Here is a 20,397-nt window from a genome sequence, read left to right on the forward strand (position 1 = left end):
GCAATTAGTGTGATTTATAACAATGTAAATATATTAAAAATACATACACCATCGTATGGCTTCTTTTACTCAACATGATGCTTTTAAAATTCATTCATGCTGTTATGTAGGTCATGCTTTTATGTATCTTGTATATTTCTTCGTATTGTTTTATTTGTTACCTAATTTTATTGTCAAGTAATATTTTTCTTGGAATATACGGCTATCTTTTTATCTATTTTCTCATTGATGGTACAGTGTTTTCCAGTTCTTAAGAATTATGAGTAAGGTTCCCATGAAGGTCCTTGTATGAGTCTTTTGGTGGACATATGTTTGCACTTCTTTGAGTAAATACCTGAAAATGGAATTGCTGGGTCATAGAGTAAATATTTACCACAACATTGCTGAGCAGATTTACATACGATGGTGCTATTTTATACGACTACCATTTGCTCTACATCCTTGTCAATTATCTTAGTGAATGCAGACTGCCAAGAAAACACCATAGACTGGATAGCATAAACAAGAAACATTTATTTCTCATGGTTCTAGAGGCTGAGAAGTCCAAGATCAAGCTGCTGGCTGACTTAGTTTCTGGTGAGAGCTCTCTTCTTCGGTAGCACAGTGGACACTTTCTTGCTTTATCCTCACTGAGCAGAGAAAGAGAAAGAGAGAGAGAGAGAGAGAGAGAGAGAGAGAGAATTATCTCACTCATGTTTTTTCTTTAATGGGCATAAATCTCATTCTTGAAGGACTCACCCTTATAACCTATTTATTTCCCAAAGGCTTCACCTCCAAATACCATCACATTGAGGGTTAGGACTTCAACATTTGTACTTTGGTAGATGCAATTTGTAGCATCAGTGTTTGCATATTATTTGCTTTGTTTTGTTTGTAATAATACCCATTCTAGTGGGTGCCTAATTCCAGGGTTAGTTTGCATTTTTCTAGAGAGTTATGGAGTCCAGCACCTTTGTAGGTTCTTACTGGTCATGTTTTATCTTTTGTGACATGTCTGTTCAATGCTTTCCATTTTCAATTGGGTTGTGTAGCTGTGTTCTATTGCTGCTGTAAGAAAGTATCACAAACTTAGTGGCTTACAACACAATTGTATTGTCTTACAGCATCTGCCACAGGTCTCACTAGGGCTGATATTGAAATGTCACAAGGTTGCATTGCTCCCTGGAGGATTTAGGAGGAAATCCCTATCTTTGCTGTTTCCAGTTTCCGGATAATACTTGCATTCCTTTACTCATGGCCCCTTCCTTTATCTTCAAAGCCAGGAAAGTCACATCTTTCTAATCATTCCTTGTGGTCAAGGTCACATCTTTTTTTCTTTCTGAACTCAGCACCGACAGTATCTCTAATTGTAAGAACACTTGTGATTAGATTGGACACACCCAGATAATCCAGAATAATTCCTTTATGTAGATATACTTGTAAATTCGTTTTGCCTTGGAAAGCGACATATTCACAGGTTCTGGAAATTAGGATGTGGGTACCTTTTTAGGGTTCATTATTCTGCCTATCAAGTCACTTGTTTTCTTATTGTTGAAATAAGTAATAAGAAAATTTTGGACACTCACACACACACACAGAAGCACGCACGCACACGCACACACACTATTTTTCTTGGTCTGTAGTCCCTTTTGGGGAGTAGAAAATTTTAATTCTGATAAAGTCCCACTTGTCCTTTTGTTCTTTTATGTCTTTTTCATTTTTGTACTTTTTGCATCCTATAAAAACGTTTACTTCTTCTAATACTGTTAAGATATTTTTGTATGTTTTATTCTAGATGCTTCATTGTTCCAGCTTTATGGTTAGGTTTATGATCCTTCTTTAATTATATTTGTGTATGAAGTGATGTAGTGGTCATAGTTCTTATCTGGTTGTTCCAGCACCATTTGTTAGAAGATATCCCCACCAAATTGAATTGCTGCTATAGCTGTCATTTAGTTCTGTATACCCATTAGGGCCTGTAGTTCTGCTACACTTATCTGTGTCTACCCCCACCCCATACCACACTCATGATTATTGTAGCATTGCAAGTTTTGGAATCAGGCAGGAAAAGCCTTCAATTTTGTTCTTTTAAAATGGTTTTAGTTGATGTATTTAGTAATTATTTAGTATTTATAGTTTACATTTTTATGTAAATTTTAGAATTAGCTTGTCAATTTCTACCACAATCATGCTGAATTTCTTGTTAGGGTTTCATTGTGTAAATCACAAAATGTGAGGAGAAAGGCTATATTGAAAATATCAAGTCTCCAGATCCATAGATATAGAATTTCTCTCCATTATTTAGGTCTCAGAGTAAATATACTTTCTTATTCACAAATTTGGGGAAACACTTGGAATACTTCACTATTATGAAGTTAGCCGTAGGTTTTGCAAAGATGTCCTGAATGGTCATTGCCGGGCTTTGTTTCACAGTTATCAAACCTCACAAAAATGAGTTGAGAAAGTTTTTCCATTTCCTCCTAAAATTGGTATCATTTCTACCTTCTTTAAGATAGAAATAGAGATAATAATTTTTACACCTTTCTTCTTTCCTAGTAAACATACTTATAGCTGCTTATAGCTGTTTCCTTTGAAGCATTGTTTTTTCTTATCACTCAATAATTTTTGATGTTATATTTTCATATTCATTCAGTTTGAAATGTTTCAAATATCTCTTCTGATTTCTTAAACTGTTTAGAAGTAATTTTGCTTAATTTCCAACTATCTGGAAATCACTTGTGTCACTATTATACCATATTATATTATATGGAAATATACTGTGAACCATAAATATAATTTAAAAGTTTCAAACATCCGTATAAAAAATTCAGATGAAATAAATGAAATTAAATGTAGTGATATATTTTATTTAACTCAGTATGTCCAACATAAATCATTCCAACATCTAATCAATGTAAAATTAGATAAAAATACTTTACATCATATTTGTACTAAGACTTTGAAATTTGATATGCATTTTACCCTTATAACCTAGCTCAATTTGAGTGAGTCACATTTCACGTGCTGGATAGACACATGGCTATGGGTCACCTCATTAGACAGCATAGCCCTAGCAGGCTGATACTCTACTTTTTCCTGAGAGTCCCCATTTTAGGTCTTACTATGCTAACATACTTGATTTGGAAATGTTAAAAGAACAGGAAACCAACAAGTTATCTCTGCTAGGGGCTAGGCCTAGGTTTCTCTTATCTAATCCATGCCTCTACTTTTCCCAACAGAGGTAAAAACCGTTGCCCCTGTAGGTAATGGATTGATGAAAGTAGCATCTCCAGCTTACACGGGAAGTAGATGAAATCAGTGCCTCAGGAAGTTGAGCTTGGGCTCACCCATGGCATGCTGAGAATCCCCGGGGAGGGGGGGGGGGGAGGAATAGAAATAGTTCTCTTTATTATACAGAATAATTTAGCTTTTCTATGCCCCAAACTGTATACCCAAATAATCCTCAAATGGGAAGTGGGGAAAACTGTCTCTTTGACACCACCCAACCTCTAACCAGAGGAAGTGGAATTAAATATGGCAAGCACTTCTTGTTAGTTTTGAATCATGCCTATGGTTATTCTCTTAGCAGTCTCCTGGGTTTTGTTTTGCTTTGTTTTATTTTGTTTTTGTTTTTGTTTTTGTTTTACCATCTACTTCCTAACATTTCTGCATAAATTGTATTGGTTCCTCTCTATTTTAAAATGACTATGCAGGCAGCCCCGGTGGCTCAGCGGTTTAGGGCCACCTTCAGCCCGGGGTGTGATCCTGAAGACCCAGGATGGAGTCCCGCGTCAGGCTCCCTGCCTGGAACCTGCTTCTCCCTCTCCCTCTGCCTGTGTCTCTGCCTGTGTCTCTGTCTCTGTCACTGTCTCTCTTGCTCTCGCTCTGTCTCCCATGAATAAATAAATAAAATCTTTAAAAAAATAAAATAATGTGACTATGCAATCATTTTTTGTAGTTAGAACCTATCTATTTATCTCTATATACATTCATTCATACATACATGTATGTATGTATCTATACCTACATATCTGTGTGTGTTGTGTGTGTGTGTGTGTGTGTGTGTGTGTATAAAAGATTCTCAGACTCATTCACCTAAATATAGCCTTTCCACATTTCAGGGTAATATTCTTTTCTTATGACAGCCCTGATTTTTAGCTGGAATTTATGCTTTCAGTTAGTTTGCAAAATTTCTAACTCTTGTAATGTATAATATAGACCTTATTTTTAGCACTAAGCCCCTTGTCTATATAAGAGGAAGGTCTCCATAAATGCCACTGCAGAAGTACTCTGCTCTTGAAACATGATGATACTTAACTGACCTTGCCTTATCATTTTCTTTTTTCAGGAATTCCAATAAAACAAAACAAAAAAGCCACCTAACCTCACAATCCTATTTATGAATGCCCCCATACTGTTGAGGTGCCACAGCTATCATATAACACAGTGCTTTGCAAACTTTACTGGCATCTGAATTACCTGAAGGACTTATTAAAACAGAAATTGCTGGACCATACCAACTTACAGTTTCTGATTCTATAGGTCCCATGTGGGGCACAATAATTTGCCTTTGTAACAAGATCTCAGGCATTGCTGATGCTGCTTGTTCAAGGATCCAACTTTGAGAATCATTGTTACCATGATGCTTCATTTCCTGCCTTTTCCTTTTCCCAGTCCTCCACAGATGAGAAAAATGTGCAATCATAATACTGCCCAGGGATTTCTGAGGAGCATTATTAATATCCCTCAGAACACTCTACCCCAGAGGACAAAAGAAGGAAACACTGATCCATCAGCTCCTCTATCCCACCAGCCAAAGTTGGCCCCATGGACATGAACAACCCTGACCTCGTAGATTGCCCATCCATGAATGCAGAAAGGTTGCTGGTCATTTCCTACCACATCTTAGAGAGGTCCCAGGGAAGGGAACAAGAGAAATACAGTTCTAGCCTGAGGTGAGGCTTTGTCTAGCTGCACCGTGTGAAGCTGGCGAGAGTCTGCATGAGACCAGTTGTAGCAACAAAGGCTGAAGGTATGAAGTGAAGGGGAGGGGTTTTGTGGGAGGGGTTTTGAGTGAGGAGCAAGTGTCCAGCACAGTGGCATTTGTGAAAGCACGATTCTCTTGATTTTATTGTTAAATTTGAATTTCATTTTATAGGAATATTTCTAAAGAAATACCTTTCTGACATAGTTTATTGAGGCTTTCAACTGAAGAGAAATTTGTCACAAAAGAAGGAGATAACAAAAAATCTTACTTAAAGAAATTGATATGCTTAATTTGGAGGATTTTTAAAAGTCAGGAAAAGGAACACATGGAATTACTTTTAAATTCATTCAAAACTTCAAATGCATTTTTTAAATTTATAATGCCCTGGTATAGAAATCAATAAATTTGGCTGAAGTGTGTATGAAAGGAAAATACTGAGTAAAGAAGATATAATTTTCTTTTTTTAAAATAATTTTCAATATTCTAAAATTAAGTTACTGGTGGATCCCTGGGTGGCTCAGTGGTTTAGCGCCTGCCTTTGGCCCAGAGCATGATCCTGGAGTCCCGGGATAGAGTCCCGCATCAGGCTCCCTGCATGGAGCCTGCTTCTCCCTCTGCTTGTGTCTCTGCCTCTCTCTCTCTCTCTCTTTCTCTCTGTCTGTCTCTGTCTATCATGAATAAATAAATAAAATCTTTAAAAAATTAGATTACTAATAACCTTGGGAATCATGATTTATCTTTTTTCTGGTACATGGAAAATTTTGATAATATTAGTCATAACTAGTTTTTTTTTAATTTAATGGTTAAATACGATGATAATCCTAGGTGAAATATGTTTTTATCTATTCACCCATTCTTTTATATATAGGTCCTTAATCAATGAATGTATTGGATAAAGGTTATGTTTATAATTGGAGAAAGTGCCAAAATAACTTCCCAAGACCTTTATTTTATAGATTTCTCAAACTTGAATGCTAAGATGAAAAAGAATTCAGTATGTACTGAGAGTTATAGCAACTCCTTAATATTGTAATAAAAAAATTAGACCCTGATATTTGGGATAGGGGTATTACATTTTTTTTCTGATGCCTAACATTACCGCTTGGTTTATTAAGCTGATGTTATGGGTCAACTAACAGTAGGATGTGAGATAAGAAGAACTATTCCTGTTTTAGTATTTTCTTTCCATATATCTACACTGTGAACTGATTCTGCAGAACCCAGAATCATGCTTAGTTCTTAAAAGGGGCTGCTACATACATCACTGTAGAGAAGATATATAGCTAGAGTTAGCTTACTTTTTTTTCCCCAAAGATTTTATTTTTAAGTAATGTCTATACCCAACACGAGGCTCGAACTTACAATCCTGAGGCTAAGAGTCACACACTCTACCAACTGAGGCAGTCAGGCACCTAAGCTTAGTGCTTTTTTTTTTATTTTCGAATATTTTACTTATTTATTCATGAGAGACACACACAGAGAGAGGCAGAGACACAGAGAGAGAGAGGCAGGCAGAGGTAAAAGCAGGTTCCCCACAAGGAGCCCGATGTGGGACTCGATTCTGGATCCCAGGATCATGCCCTGAGCTGAAGGCAAATGCTCAACCAATGAGCCACCTAGATGTCTCAGACTTAGTGTCTTGAATGATGTACTCACCTGGCTCCTAAGTATGCTCGATGTATAACCATTTTAGTGTATGCCTTCTAACCAGCTGGATAATTACATTGGACATTTACTATTTATTACTTTACAGATATTCATCAACCCTTTTTTATTCAAGTATAAGTAACCTACAGTATAAGTAACCTATTTCAGGCATACAATGTATAATTCAATAATCCTATACATTGCTCAGTGCTCATCACAGTAAGTCCCCTTCACCTATTCCATCTCTCTCCCAATGCACCTCCCTTCTAGCAGCCACGAGTTTGTTCCGTATATTTAAGAGTCTGTTTTTGTTTCCACCAACTATTTTTAATAATGCTGGGCACCTGGCTCTCTGCTCAAACTATCAGAAAAGAATCAATATCTGTCCCTCTGAGAGCTCATTGCCCAGTGCAGATGCCACACCCATTCACAGCTGACATTAGAATAATAATGTGAAGTAGAAGGCTGTGTGTGTGCACAGCAATTATGGGAGATTAGTAGAGGTTAAGGTCTAGTCAATAGGAGGGAAACAGGGACAATCAATGGGGAGTTGGGGGTAGTGCATAAGGTGGGAATGATTAGAGGACATGCAAGAGGATGAGAGGAGGAAAGGCCAGTGGGGAGCATTCCTAGGAGAGGTACATTTAGGCAACACCCAGGGATAGTATCACCTTGGAATAAACTGCCAGTGGTGAGGCTCTGCTGCGTTCTACAGTGGGAATCAGGAGGAACATTTGATTCGGTTGGAAGGTCCAAGAGAGGTTTTGGACCCTTGTCTAGGAGTGTGGCCTTCATCCTGAGGGCAAGGAGCTTGTTGCTACATGTGAATATCACAAAGACTAATGTGTGTAGAGATCCAAATGCCCTATTGCAGGGTCCACACAAAGCACAATTTAGTGACCTTAGTCCTGGGGTCTGGTAGTGACAATGGCTAACTCATTGACTTACGGTAGTCATTTCCCTTCTTTGTTCTCAGTTACCTTAGCTGCTACGAGATGGGCCACCCTATGTTTCAAGGCACTGTTGGAGATATTAAATAGAATAGCAGATAAAAGCAACTTCTAAGTATATTCACAGGACACACATGATTCATATCGTTTCCAGTTCTTAGGAGATGGATGTTTGACACACCAAAGCATCCCCCTCCCATGCAAATGATTCAGATGTTCATTTAACTGGATATAGTCTGTACCGGTGCCTAGGGAGTAAAGCAGGAGAGAACTGATGTAGGATGGACCAAATCTGAGGGTATAAAGGACATTTTTGGGTATTGCTTTCTTTGTGCAGTTGAGTGAAGAAATCAGTATGCATTTCTCTTTGATGCTGCCTTTACTTATCTATGTATATTACACATTCTCAGGAAACATCCACAACTTAGGACACATGATTCCAGGTTTACAATTTCTTTGAGGAAGCTAAACTCTAAATGAACATTTGGAATGATCTGCTTTCTGACTGCATGAGACAAGAAGAATTGGGAAATTCCTGTATAGTGTTTGCACAAAATTACAACAAATTTCCCCTTCCCTTAGGCTTCTTGACTCCCTACCTATCACTCTTCATTACCCAAATTCCAACTTGCCATGCATTCATACTGGAGAAAGAAAGAGTTGGCAATCCCACGGGTCACCCTCACCTTCCATCTTGTCCTGTCATCTGCGTGGAGAGCCATCACCCATGCAGGCCCTTGCTTATTTTGTGGCCCTGCATGAGGCACCAGGGGCCCAAACAAGTCACTTCCAAGTCACATGCATATGGTGCTGGGCAGCTTTCATGTGTTTCCATCTCCTCAACTTCTATCCTGTGTCCTCACCACACATGTGCAGCTCTTGGCTTCTCTTGAGTTTAATAAATGCTCTTAAACATCATGGGAAAGAGAAGAGTCAGGAAAAACTGGGTGCCCTACAAAATGTGCAGGCAAGGTAGACCTACCTCAGCCTGTGCTCCAGTGGAAACCACAGCACCATGGCCCCTCTATAGGTTCTTCCCACGCCCAGTAAAAATGAAAACAACATGGTAATAAATTAGCTGGAACTGTACTTCCCCAGGGTTCAGTGACAGCATGATAAATAACCCTGCACACGCACGATCTGGCTTTCCCTCTGCCAAGGTTTTCTGCTGTAAGATTTTCAGGCCTTAAGTCATGGTCATCAACACTTGATTAATACAGGGAGGGAAAGTTAAGATAACACTGGGGATATATTTCCTTGGACAATACAACATATTAACAGTAGAATATTAGATCTAAGTTAAGTATTTATTGATCATTATAAGCATGATCATTTATATATATAATTAGTAGTTGAAATGCTCAAACCTTTCTTGCAGAGTAGACATGTTTAAAAATCCTAGAGGCTCATCTTAGATTTGTTCATCTCTGATTTTTGAGGTTATATTTCCTAGTATTCTTATTTTTTTTTTTTTAATTTTGGTAAAGTAGATGCTATAACCTTGCCACATTATTTTGGGCAGGATTTATTCCTCAGTACTTTTTCCATTTTATATATAAATATATGGAATATATATATGCATATATATAAATTATGTATATAACACGATTGTGTTTTATAAATATTTATATCACATTCACTTAACCTCAATCCATCAAATAAATTCAGTTATATCTGTATAACTTTCACAGGGAAGGAATAACTTAGCATATAACTTTTCTAGCTAAACTACTATTGTCAGAAATAAATCTGTATTTACTGTCTGTATCCTAGTCATCCTTTTTTTTTTTTTTTTTGGATGAAAAAAGCTAAGTCATAAACATCCCTTTGCCTTTAATTATTGCAACAGGGAAAGTGAGTGTTCAGGTAAATACAATAAGGCTGATTTTTACTGATTAGCAAAGCTAGATAAGAGAGAGTAAAAGTTTTGTTTTTATTTTTTGAGGGATGGCTTGCATAATTAACTCTGGACACTGAACATAATCTAGTCACCATACATGCATTTCTTCCTTGTAAGACTTTTCATCTCTTAGGCCCTAAAAAGTATGAGTCCAGACTCTGATGATTCTATTTGGGCTGACTGTGTTTGCATATTTGTGTGAGCAGCTCTGCTGTGTGTTTCTGCGGATCTATTTAAAGAGTGTAATAATAACAGCTATTATGTATTCAACACCTAATACACGGCAGCTACTATTTTAAGGGCTCTATGTTTTTTAACTTATTGAATTTTCAAAAGTAACCCTGTGCATAGATACTACCGTATCCTCTTTTTAAAATTGAGGGAACAAGAGCAAGTAATATGTTAGCTGAAACCATTCAGTAGGAAAGTGGCAGGACCAGAATTCAAAACCTGTAAGTCTGGATCAGGGGCTTTAGCTCCTAGCCAGTGCATTCTGCTCCACAAAGAAGAGATTTGGCATCAGAGGCAGAGAAAACAGCATAATTATCTCAAATAGCTTTTCCCTTCAAATATATTTTCTTTATTTCTCAAAGCTGAGTATAACTGGATTTCATGGAACTCTTGTAAATCCTCCTCAAGGAGAAATTCTTCTTATTAAATTCACCACATTTCCATCACTCCTTTACTATGCTCATTCCACTTCACTTGAATAAAAAAATCAAATTAAAATTGGGCAGATCCGAATGATCATAAAACTTGCCACAGTACATCAAGCTTTATTAACATGGAAACACACTGCTGTTGAATATTGAAAATTTATTTGGTGTAAGACATGACCAGTGAAGGGGAGTTTGGTATAACAAATGACCAGTGAAGGGGAGCAGGATGTATGTTTATTTATTTTGCAAAAATAAACAAACAAACAAAAGTTCACCAGATAGGCACCATGCTTTCTTCATCTTTAGAACCCTAGGACCCAGTTCCAAGTATGATACAAGACAGGCACTCATTAAATATTTGTTATATCACATATGCCTAATTGACTCTGACATACTCATCAAAATATTTTATTTCATAATTTGGATCATAGGAGATTTACCATGGAATAAATAATCAAAGTTTTAGAAAGACTTTGGTTATAAATAACAACAAATAATTCTTGTTCTATCGAAAATAAGAATTTATTAAAAAGGACACGTGGAACTCAAGTTCAAAAATATGAAACTGGGTTTTACCAGGCACTGGAAACAAACCAGAGGGGCTCCAGGAAGCCAGCTGATTCTCCCTTCTGGTCCCACGTTCTGTTCCTGCATTCATTCACTCTTGTCTTCAGTGATGGGTCTATGCCTTTCCACTAATTCATAGACATGATAGAAAGCAGTGACTCCAGCCTGATTCCCACATCATCCTGGCGTTGGTGCCACCAGCTAAGTGAGTCAGCACTCCCTTTTCCAAGCCTGACTTCCTGGGAGTCAGAGCTCAGTTGGTCTCACATGGGCCAGACATCTATCTGGGGGCTGCCTGGTTTACTGCCATTCAGCAGAGACCATGGAAGACAAGTCCTGAAAAAGTGAGGGCAGGCAGCTGCTCCAAAAAACAAAAGCATGAGGGTGGGGCGATCATAACTCCTAAAGGAAACGTGACCAATTTTTAACACCTTTGCAGCCACCTTGACTAAAGCCATAAAAATGACGTCATTTTGCAAGGGAATATAATTCTATCTTCATATATAACTTTCATGTTTTTACATTCATAAAGTGGTATCTACATAATATCAACCTCTCTAAGAAGTTTAGGGAGAACAAAATCAATGAAATATTTATTTGGAAAACAAATATTCCAAATTCAGTGCTGCAAGAGTGTGTTGCTCCCATTTGCATCAGTTAATCCATTTGAAACAGAATAAATAGAAAACACCAAAACACTTTGGTCATTCAGGCTCCACTTCAGGTGTCTTTATTCCATCATGTGAAGAAGAAGTTAACACAAATACTAAATCAAAATGCATCCTTATTGTAATATGGGGTCCCGTGGGACTTTGTGCTCAGCGTGGAGTCTGCTTGAGATTCTCTTTCTCCATCTCCCTCTGCCTCTACCCCTGCCCACTCCTTCTCTCTCCAAAATAAATAAATTAGGGACGCCTGGGTGGCTCAGCAGTTGAGCAGTTGCCTTTGGCTCAGGGCATGATTCCTGTCCAGGGATCAAGTCCTGCATCAGGCTCCCTGCCGAGAGCCTGCTTTTCCCTCTGCCTATGTCTCTGCCTCGCTCTGTGTGTCTCATGAATGAATAAATAAAATCTTTAAAAATTAATTAATTTCTTTTAAATAGCAACTTTTTATTCTATACTTTAATTTTAATAAAACTGGAGTTATGAGGATATAGCTAGCTAAATATTGCTTTTGTCATTCTATTTACTTTGAAAGAAATACCCTTTATTCTGTGATCATGTCCATTCTGCGTTTTTTATGTTAAAATGGACAAACTGCTAGTTTTGTCTTTTAGCATCACTACTTGGCAAATTAAAATATTGAAGTATTAAGTAGGTGCCAACAATATCACTTTTGTTTAATTTACTTGTTAATAAAAAAATACTCCTTTGTACTAAAAACACAGATACGATAAGGATCTTAGCACAAATCAGAAAATAGAAAAGGAGTAATTGCAGAAAAACGTCAGAAGGAAAAGCAAAATTTGCAATTATGACAACTGAGAATATTTTGAAACCCTGAGTTTTGCAGAAGTTGAGTCACAAGAAATGAATTCCTCTCACGTTCTCATTGCCACGTGTTGTGGTAGGCAGGAAAGTAAGACACTAGGGCCCTAGTTCTGTGTCCTGTTACCTTACATGGCAAAAGAGACTTTGCAGTTATTACGATTAAGGATTTTGAGATGGGGATTGCCTGGCTGGGCTCAATCTAATTGCAAGTCCTTAAAAACAAGGAACCTTCCCCAGCTCCAGAAAACCAGAGTAATGACAGAGTAAGAATTGAACACTTTAGGGCACCTGAGTGGCTCAGTCAGTTAAGCGTCTGCCTTCGGCTCAGGTCATGATCTCAGGGTCCTGGGATCCAGGCCCCTGTCGGGCTCCCTGCTCAGTGGGGAGTTTGCTTCTCCTTTGCCTCTGCCCAACTTCACTCTCAGGGTTACCATGTTTTATTTCTTTGCTGGACCTCCCTATTTGTTGGTATATTTCCAACTTCAGGTAGCTGTTTTTGTGTAAGGTCACCTAGTTTTCATGCTGAATGATCAGAAGGAAACACAACTACGGGCTTTACTGTGTGTGGACTGAATCTCTACTGTGTGGGGACCAATCAAGGACTTCAGAAGAAGTGATGTGATTGGTCCGAAGCATGGCTGTTCATTTGTTATGATATCGTGATGGGTGGGCTGAAGAGGGGGCCGCTAAGCGTGTACTCTTTGCCATTACTGATATGTGGTCCTTGAAACTGGAATGTATCATTTGGGCACTCGTGTTGTTTAAACCTGGTCAGCTGAAATCTGTGCATACCACACCAGGCAAAGCAAGGGCTGTCGAAACTGGGATTGAGTACATAAGGAGGTGGAATAATGAAAACTATCAGTTTTGAAAAAGCCTTGAGGGAGAGAAGGAATGAATCTTTAAAATAATAATAAGGCTTAAAAAAACCACATTAAACAAAGTAAAAATGCTATTGAATGCATATAGATAATTCCATGCAATATGGGATTAAGAAGTACTAGCACATGGGATATGATATAAAAGAAATATCCCTCTCATCTTGAATAGAAGTGACAAAAGAAGACCCCTAAAGAAATCAGTATGGTCGACTACAGAGAAAGGGTTGGGGGAAAGCCAGCCAGGATATGCACATGGGACATAAAGACAGTTTTATAAAGGCAAAACATGCTAGGATTTTTTTCCCATAAAGCCCTTGAATTATGATAAATGTGAGTGCTATGTATGTATATTTGGAAAACCAACTGTGCCTTCTGCTTTAGTTGCCTTTTTTGCACCAATAATTTCTTAAACAATATTCTATTTCTACAGCATAGCTCTGTCACTGTAGTGTAGCCAAGCTTTTCTTTGACAAATCAAGTACTAAATAATTCATTGGTGCTCTGAGGGGAAAAATATCCACAGCATACTGCTACAGAAAGTTTCCCTTCCTCATAAACAGAACAGCTTAGCGCAGATATGCAGAAGCACGTCCTCTCCGTGGGTAAGCACCTTGGAAATGAATCAGGATGGAATGTGTGCATTAGGAAGGAGCTGGGCCCACTGGTCAGCAGTCTGTTCATCTTATTAATTCATCTTTGCTGCCATTGTTCTTTAACTGGGGTTAATGGCATTATATTGGCTTAATTAGCTAGGCATAAAATACATTCTTTCATTAAAGAAATATGGTTTTAATATGGAATCAAAAATATGGTTTTTAAATAAGAACCAATAATCATTTATGGGGTTTGTTTTATGTATTCTCAATCCCTTTATTTCAGAGAGTTTCCTTATATATTCTTAAAAGATACAGAGGACTGTAGACCAGTAGGGAGAGAACACATGTGCTTGAATAAGAAAATGTTGATACAGAATGATTGCTAATGGCTATTTGCAAGGATTCAAATATATTAGATATGGGAATACATAGTAAGGATATGGCTATCACGTCAATCACTAATGAGGACATGAAAAAGGTAAAACGGTTTTTAGAAAAATATTACGTTTCCTCAAAATCTAAAGAATGGAGCCAATGAAATTTGATTCTATTTTAAAAGAAACATCAATGTTTTTGCTAGATAAATGCGTATATCTTTCTCTCCCATTTGTGAGGTACAAAATGAGTTGAAGAAATAATGTACACCATCATAAGATATTTATGCTGCATATCTCCGGGGGTCTTGAAGTGCTTGACAAAACTCATACCATTAATTCTTTCTCTATCCCTGTGAGATAGGAAGCCAGCAGACATTATTAGACAATAATATAACTAATGTGCATATGTGGAAGCAGGCGGGCTGGTGAGTCTTCAGAGGAGCCTGGATCAGCTGCTCTTCTGCCTTTGGGGGAAGAAGAATGGCTGCAGGGAAACTGTGCACTTTCCCAAATCTGCTATCCCTTCCCCTGCACTGGGATTTCTTTTGCCTCCAGTTTTTTAATAACTAAATTTATTTAAGTAACTCCCTAAACTGAATGCAAAGATGAGTCGTCAAGGAAGTGAACTTTCTCTGTCTCTTTTTACTTGCTTTCTCTCCACCTTCCGATAGCAGATTGTCCTGTAGCTTGAGTTTCTTTGTCCATAACCAGTTTAATGAGGACTTTCACTCAATTGTACATCTCAGGCTCCATCTCCACTGGTTCAAAAGGAAACCAGGGCCTTCTTAATTTTATCTCCACCATTTCTGCAAATCCACACAAGTTGGCCCCCCTTAAACATTAATTCCTTACAAATTCAAGTCCCTTCAAAATTCCATTGAAGAACTCTCCTTAAGATCCTCTACATTGACATCACTTCTCTTTCCCCAATGGGCTGTAGAAGTTTGGCTGTAACAAAGGAGCATCTGCGTATATAACAAATTTGAAATCATCCCTGCCCTGTGCTATATTCAGAATCATCCCTGCCCTGACTTTGGCCTTTGAAGGATAGTGGCGTTATCGTAACACCCGAATGTCTGTGATAATAATAGTGTTACATTTACCATGGGTTTCGTAACGTACTAAACACTCTACATTCACTGCCACATAAAATACTTATGAGGCTGGTATTTGGATTATATGCATTTTCCAGTTTAAAGAGTCTTTAAGCTCTGATTTTAAATCATCCTCAATTGCAGGTGTGGACTAGAACTCAAACCCATGATTCTTTCCTACGAGTTATATGTTCTGAACCACTAAATTCTAATGCTGCTAAAAATTCCATTTGCCAGCCAATGTTAAGCTATACATTTCTATTATTAATAAATAATTTCAAGAGGGCAAGAGGGAGATTCAAAATTGAGGTGTTAGGATTAGTTAAGTAATATGCCAATTTTCTTTTTCTATCTTCACAAAAATACGTATTTTGTGCTGTAGCAGAATGAACTTGACTTATGTTTCACAGCTATGTAGCTGCTGCCATATATTGCTGATAGCGCTATCATATTTCCAACAAATATATTTGCTCTCCACCCCACCTGCAACTTGAAACCTTGTATTATTAGAAACAGGTTTTACTCCATCATGATGTGTATGAGATGACAGAAGGGCACATAATGAATAAGTAGAAGTAGGAATATGACCTCAACTTCCTGACATTTTGAAGAGGACATAATATGTCCCTATTGCTTTCCTATCAAGAAAAGAACACCAGATTTGTGTGGTAGCTGTTTCAGCAGTGCAATGCATATGGCAGCAGGTATTGCTTGTTCTTTTCCTTCAGTACTGAAGTTGAGGTTTTCGGTAAAATATGAACATAATATTATCATTATGTCAGAAGAAATAATGTATTTGGTATCAAGGTTTCTCCCACCACTTAAGTAGTATATAGAACATAAGCCTGGTGAATTTTGACTGTGCCCTGTAATTTATTTAAATATGCTTTCACTCTCCTGGAAGTCTTAGGGGATTATTTTCAGAATTATTGTTTTGCAATGTACAGGTAATGTTGGGGTATTAAGAATTCTTCTTTTACAGCTTCATACCAGTTTAATTGGTATGAATTAAACATAACAATAATATGAATGATCACAGACCTCCTGGGTCTCAGCTTCCAGTGGTACTTTATTTAAAAAAAAATCAAATGACATGGACTAAATAAAAGAGATGGGTAAAGTGGGTTGAACGGTGTTCGTCAAAATATCCACAGTCATTGATTCAAACATGATGATGTAGCCCAAACCGGAAGATATTTACTAATTTCCCTTTGGCTCCTATTTTTAAATTCTTCTGAATTTTATTGAAAAGGTGAATCTGTGCATTGCTGATTCTTTTTGACTATATTTACCTCAACTACATTTTTTTTTATAATTTCTAAGTGCTCATTTTGTGTAGACGGAAAGCAAGTTACCTTATGCCTAAAAATATGATTTTATATATTAAAATCCATAATTTTCATTTTACAAGATTCCCTTCCTTTTTAAGGCTGAATAATATTCCATTGTATGTATATGCCACAATGTTTTTTTTTTTAATTCATTTATCCATTGATGGACATTAAGTTGTTTCCACATTTTGACTGTTGTGAATAGTGCTGGAATGATCATGCAAATGTTAATATGTCTTTGAAATCCTTATCTCAAAAAAGAGGGAAATCTTGCAATATGCAATATTGTGGATGAACCTGGAAGACACTATGCTAAAGGAAATAAGCCAGTAACTAAATGGCTAATGCTGCATGATTCCACTTACAGGAAGTAATGGTAATCAAATATATGGTATCAAAATATGATATCTAGTAATAGTATAAAAAATAAACTCATGGGAGCAAAGAAAAGGACTTTGGTTGCCAACGGTTAGGACAGGAAGGAAAACAGGGAGTTGCTAACCAATGGGTATACAATTTTAGCCATGTGGAAAAATAAATTTTAGAGATCTTCTGTATAACACTGCACCTATATATAATAACACTTTGGAAGTATTAGAAACTTGAAAATCTGTTAAGAGGATATGTCTCATCTTAACTGCTCTTAGGACAGTGAACTAAAATAAAAAGATTTTTCTAATGTAATAAAGAAGAGCAGGCTAAGGAGTAGACTAATCTACTAATTCCTAACCAATGCTACTTACTCACTAATGAGTGATCATATATGAAAGTAAATAATAAAGTATGACTAATATTATCTAAAGTTTATTCAAGTAATATTTACTTATCAGTTATTATGTGTTCAATTCTTTGTAAGCCACTGGAAATATAAAGTTGAAAAATTACAGTCATTGGTTCAAGAAGTTTAAGTTGATACACAAATCACCATAGATAGTGAAAGGACTAAGTCACCAATTATGCTTGGGATGGAGTCAGGGAAAGATAACAGTTGTTGACAACTGAGTCGTAAAAAGTGAAAAATGGCATGAGATGAGAAAATAAAGAGATTCCTAGACTGACTAAAAATACTTTAAAAGTATTTTTAAATGAAGATACGGCATGATTCAGGGTTTTCAGATGTTTTACTGTGACTAGGACAAATGTAACCAGGACAGGAAGGAGTGAGGTGGGGGTAGTGAAGCCTAAACTCCTGGGTGATAAAGCTGATGGGAACATGCTAGATCTTTGTTCTAGAAGGCAGGCTAAAGAATTTAATGGTTATTCTGTGGCAATCAAAAGGCACCAAAAAAGAGCGCCTTTTGGAATGCTTGTGGCTCATGGTTGAGCATCTGTCTTCAGCTCAGGTCATGATCCTGGAGGCCTGGGATCGAGTCCCACATCAGGATTCCTTCAGGGAGCCTGCTTCTTTCTCTGCCTATGTCTCTGCCTCTCTCTGTGTCTCTCATGAATAAATAAATAAAATCTTTTTTTTAAAGGCACCAAAAGATTAAAACAGGCATATAGGATATAATGTCTTTGCCTCAGTAATAAAACGATAGCAACAATATGGCAGGGGAATTGATGGGGGGGGCAGAGACCAGGGCTTCGGGGACCCCTCAGGGTACCTTTTCAGCAGTCTAGATCAGAGGAGATAAAGGCTTGCATGAAAGCAGCAGGAGTACAAACAGAGAGAAGAAGAGAAAACTAAGAATTATGTAGTAGTATAATTTGAAAGGAATTAATAACCAATTACATGTAGATTATGAAGAGGGGAGAAAGATCAATAATGGTTGAGTTAACTGGCTTAGGTTACTGTGTTGATGTAGTACTCATTATAAAGGGACATGAAATTTTAGAATATAAACTGATTCCAAGGAAAATAATGAATTCAATTTTGGAAAAATTCATAAGAAGAGATTCATAATTTAGAAGTCAAGCAACTCATTAGAGTTAGATTTAAGAGTCATTAGCATTTCTGTGGTAACCAAATCACTGGAATAGATAAGATCCTCAAGGGATTATACAAGAAAGGCAGTAGAGAACAAGGATAAACATCAGGAAGCACCATCATTTTAAAGGCAGGTAAAGAGGGAAGAAAAATGGTCAGAAAGAACCAGAGAGAGGGCAGCCGCCAGGTGTTCTTAAATCCAGGAAAAGGTCAAGAGAACTGACCCCTTAAAAGAAAATACCACTAGAATGGAAGGAGTTCCATTGGTTTTAGTGATGGTTGATATAGCAGCACAGGTGAGCCTAGGAACCAGATGAAATCACAGGAAGGATATGACATGTAAACCGGTGGAGAGAGGGAGGATAAAAGATAAAATTATCTTTTCCGTGATGGAGGAGAAGGGGGTGGATACCAAGAAGAAAAATAGAAGTCAGACAGTAAGAGTGACTTCACCAAGCTCAGCAGTTGAGAAAAAAAGAAAAAAAGCCTGGGAGAAATGTCATGGATAAAATAATTGTGTGGGAGATGGAATATTTAATGGTAAAGATCCAGGAGAAGCTGGAGAGGAGTGGAACGAAGAATTTGGTTGGGAAGCATCAGCCTTCAAGCAAGTGGGGAGAAAATGAAGTTCCAGTGCTTTCTTGATGGGTGGAGACCAGGAGGTGAGAGAGTCCCTGCCTGAAGCTCCCTTAATTTCTGTGTTTTCCAGGGTATTGGCTGCGGGGGAGGTGACAGCAGGGGAAGGCTTGATCAGAAAGATTAAATTTTAGAATAGCCACTGAGAGACCAGGTAGAGAAAATTAACCAAGGGAGCACTGGAGCACTGGCTGAGATTTCATTTAGTAAAAGCATCGTGATATTTGCTCATTCATTTATATGTTAATGTATTGGACAAATATTTATCAAGCATCTACTGTGCCCAAAGATTGTCAGGTGTGGAGAAATTAATGATGAGTAAAGACAGAATTCTTCACTCACATGGAGTTGAGGAAGTAAATAAGAAACACACACACACACACAAAAAAAAAAAAAAACACAATGCATCGTAAACTAAATGCTGCTGTACTCTATCATCATTCCTTGACTTTTTCCTACCAAGGACTACAGTTCTCATTTTTACAGGTTAATGTTAGCTTTAAGCGAGCTCATTTATTTTGAAGGCACTTTTTATTTTTGTTTTAAAGATTTATTTATTTATTTGAGAGAGAGACAGAGAGAGAGAAAGAGCGAGTGCAGGGAGAGGTGGAGCAGAGGGAGAGGGAGAGAGAGAATCCCAGGCAGACTTCATACACAGTGGGGAGCCCAGTGCAGGACTCTATCTCACTACCCTGAGATCATGACCCCAGCCAAAACCAAGAGTCAAGTGCTTAAATGACCGAGCCACTTAGCTGCCTCTTGAAGGCACTTTTTAAATTCTAAAGGGATCCACAGGTGATAATCCATGACCCAGATCTTGAAAACAAGTGCCATGGGTAACATGTAGAACCTATGGACACAAGACAAGTAATAGAGAAGAAAAGGGAAAAAAAGGACACCCACCACAAGATAAAAAATTATTAAGCCTAACTTATGAAGGAGTATTAATATCAAGAGAGTGCTTCGATGTGCCTGCTAAGCTTTGCGTGTGCCTCAAAGAGCTGTGACCGCAGCCCAACGACTAGGGACCTGACAGAGAAGAGTCTAGTCAGGGATGCAGATGCTTGAACAGGCAATGCTACGGCAGTGCAGGAACGCTATAATAGGGATCCAGAGAAAGTGCTAAGGCCTTAGGGCAAATGATGCTAAGGCTTACTCTTGAATAATGTAAAAAGCAGCAAGTGACTCAGCCACAAGCATTACAGTCACATGCTGTTTCCACAATTATATTATGCAAAGACAGAACATTAAAAGTCCTGTGTAATAAAATTGACATTCCTTGCAACAGGCTTTGACCACTGCCACCTCCCCGCAATGTAGTTCAGTGGCCAAAGTTTGTTCCATACTCATGCCCAAGGCCCCACAGGTGCTGGTCT

The 20,397-nt window shown here is 37.8% G+C and overlaps 1 long non-coding RNA gene across 1 annotated transcript in view; it reads right to left on the minus strand.

Moving 5' to 3' along the window:
* Positions 1–493: 493 nt before the first annotated feature.
* Positions 494–20,397, minus strand: part of LOC112659757 (uncharacterized) — a 65,268-nt gene continuing 45,364 nt past the window's right edge. The window contains exon 7 of the long non-coding RNA XR_007408384.1: positions 494–629. This is a non-coding gene — a long non-coding RNA (uncharacterized LOC112659757). The remainder of the gene's footprint in view (positions 630–20,397) is intronic.

The sequence above is a fragment of the Canis lupus genome, chromosome 35 (assembly GCF_003254725.2).
Source record: "Canis lupus dingo isolate Sandy chromosome 35, ASM325472v2, whole genome shotgun sequence".
Taxonomy (NCBI): domain Eukaryota; kingdom Metazoa; phylum Chordata; class Mammalia; order Carnivora; family Canidae; genus Canis; species Canis lupus.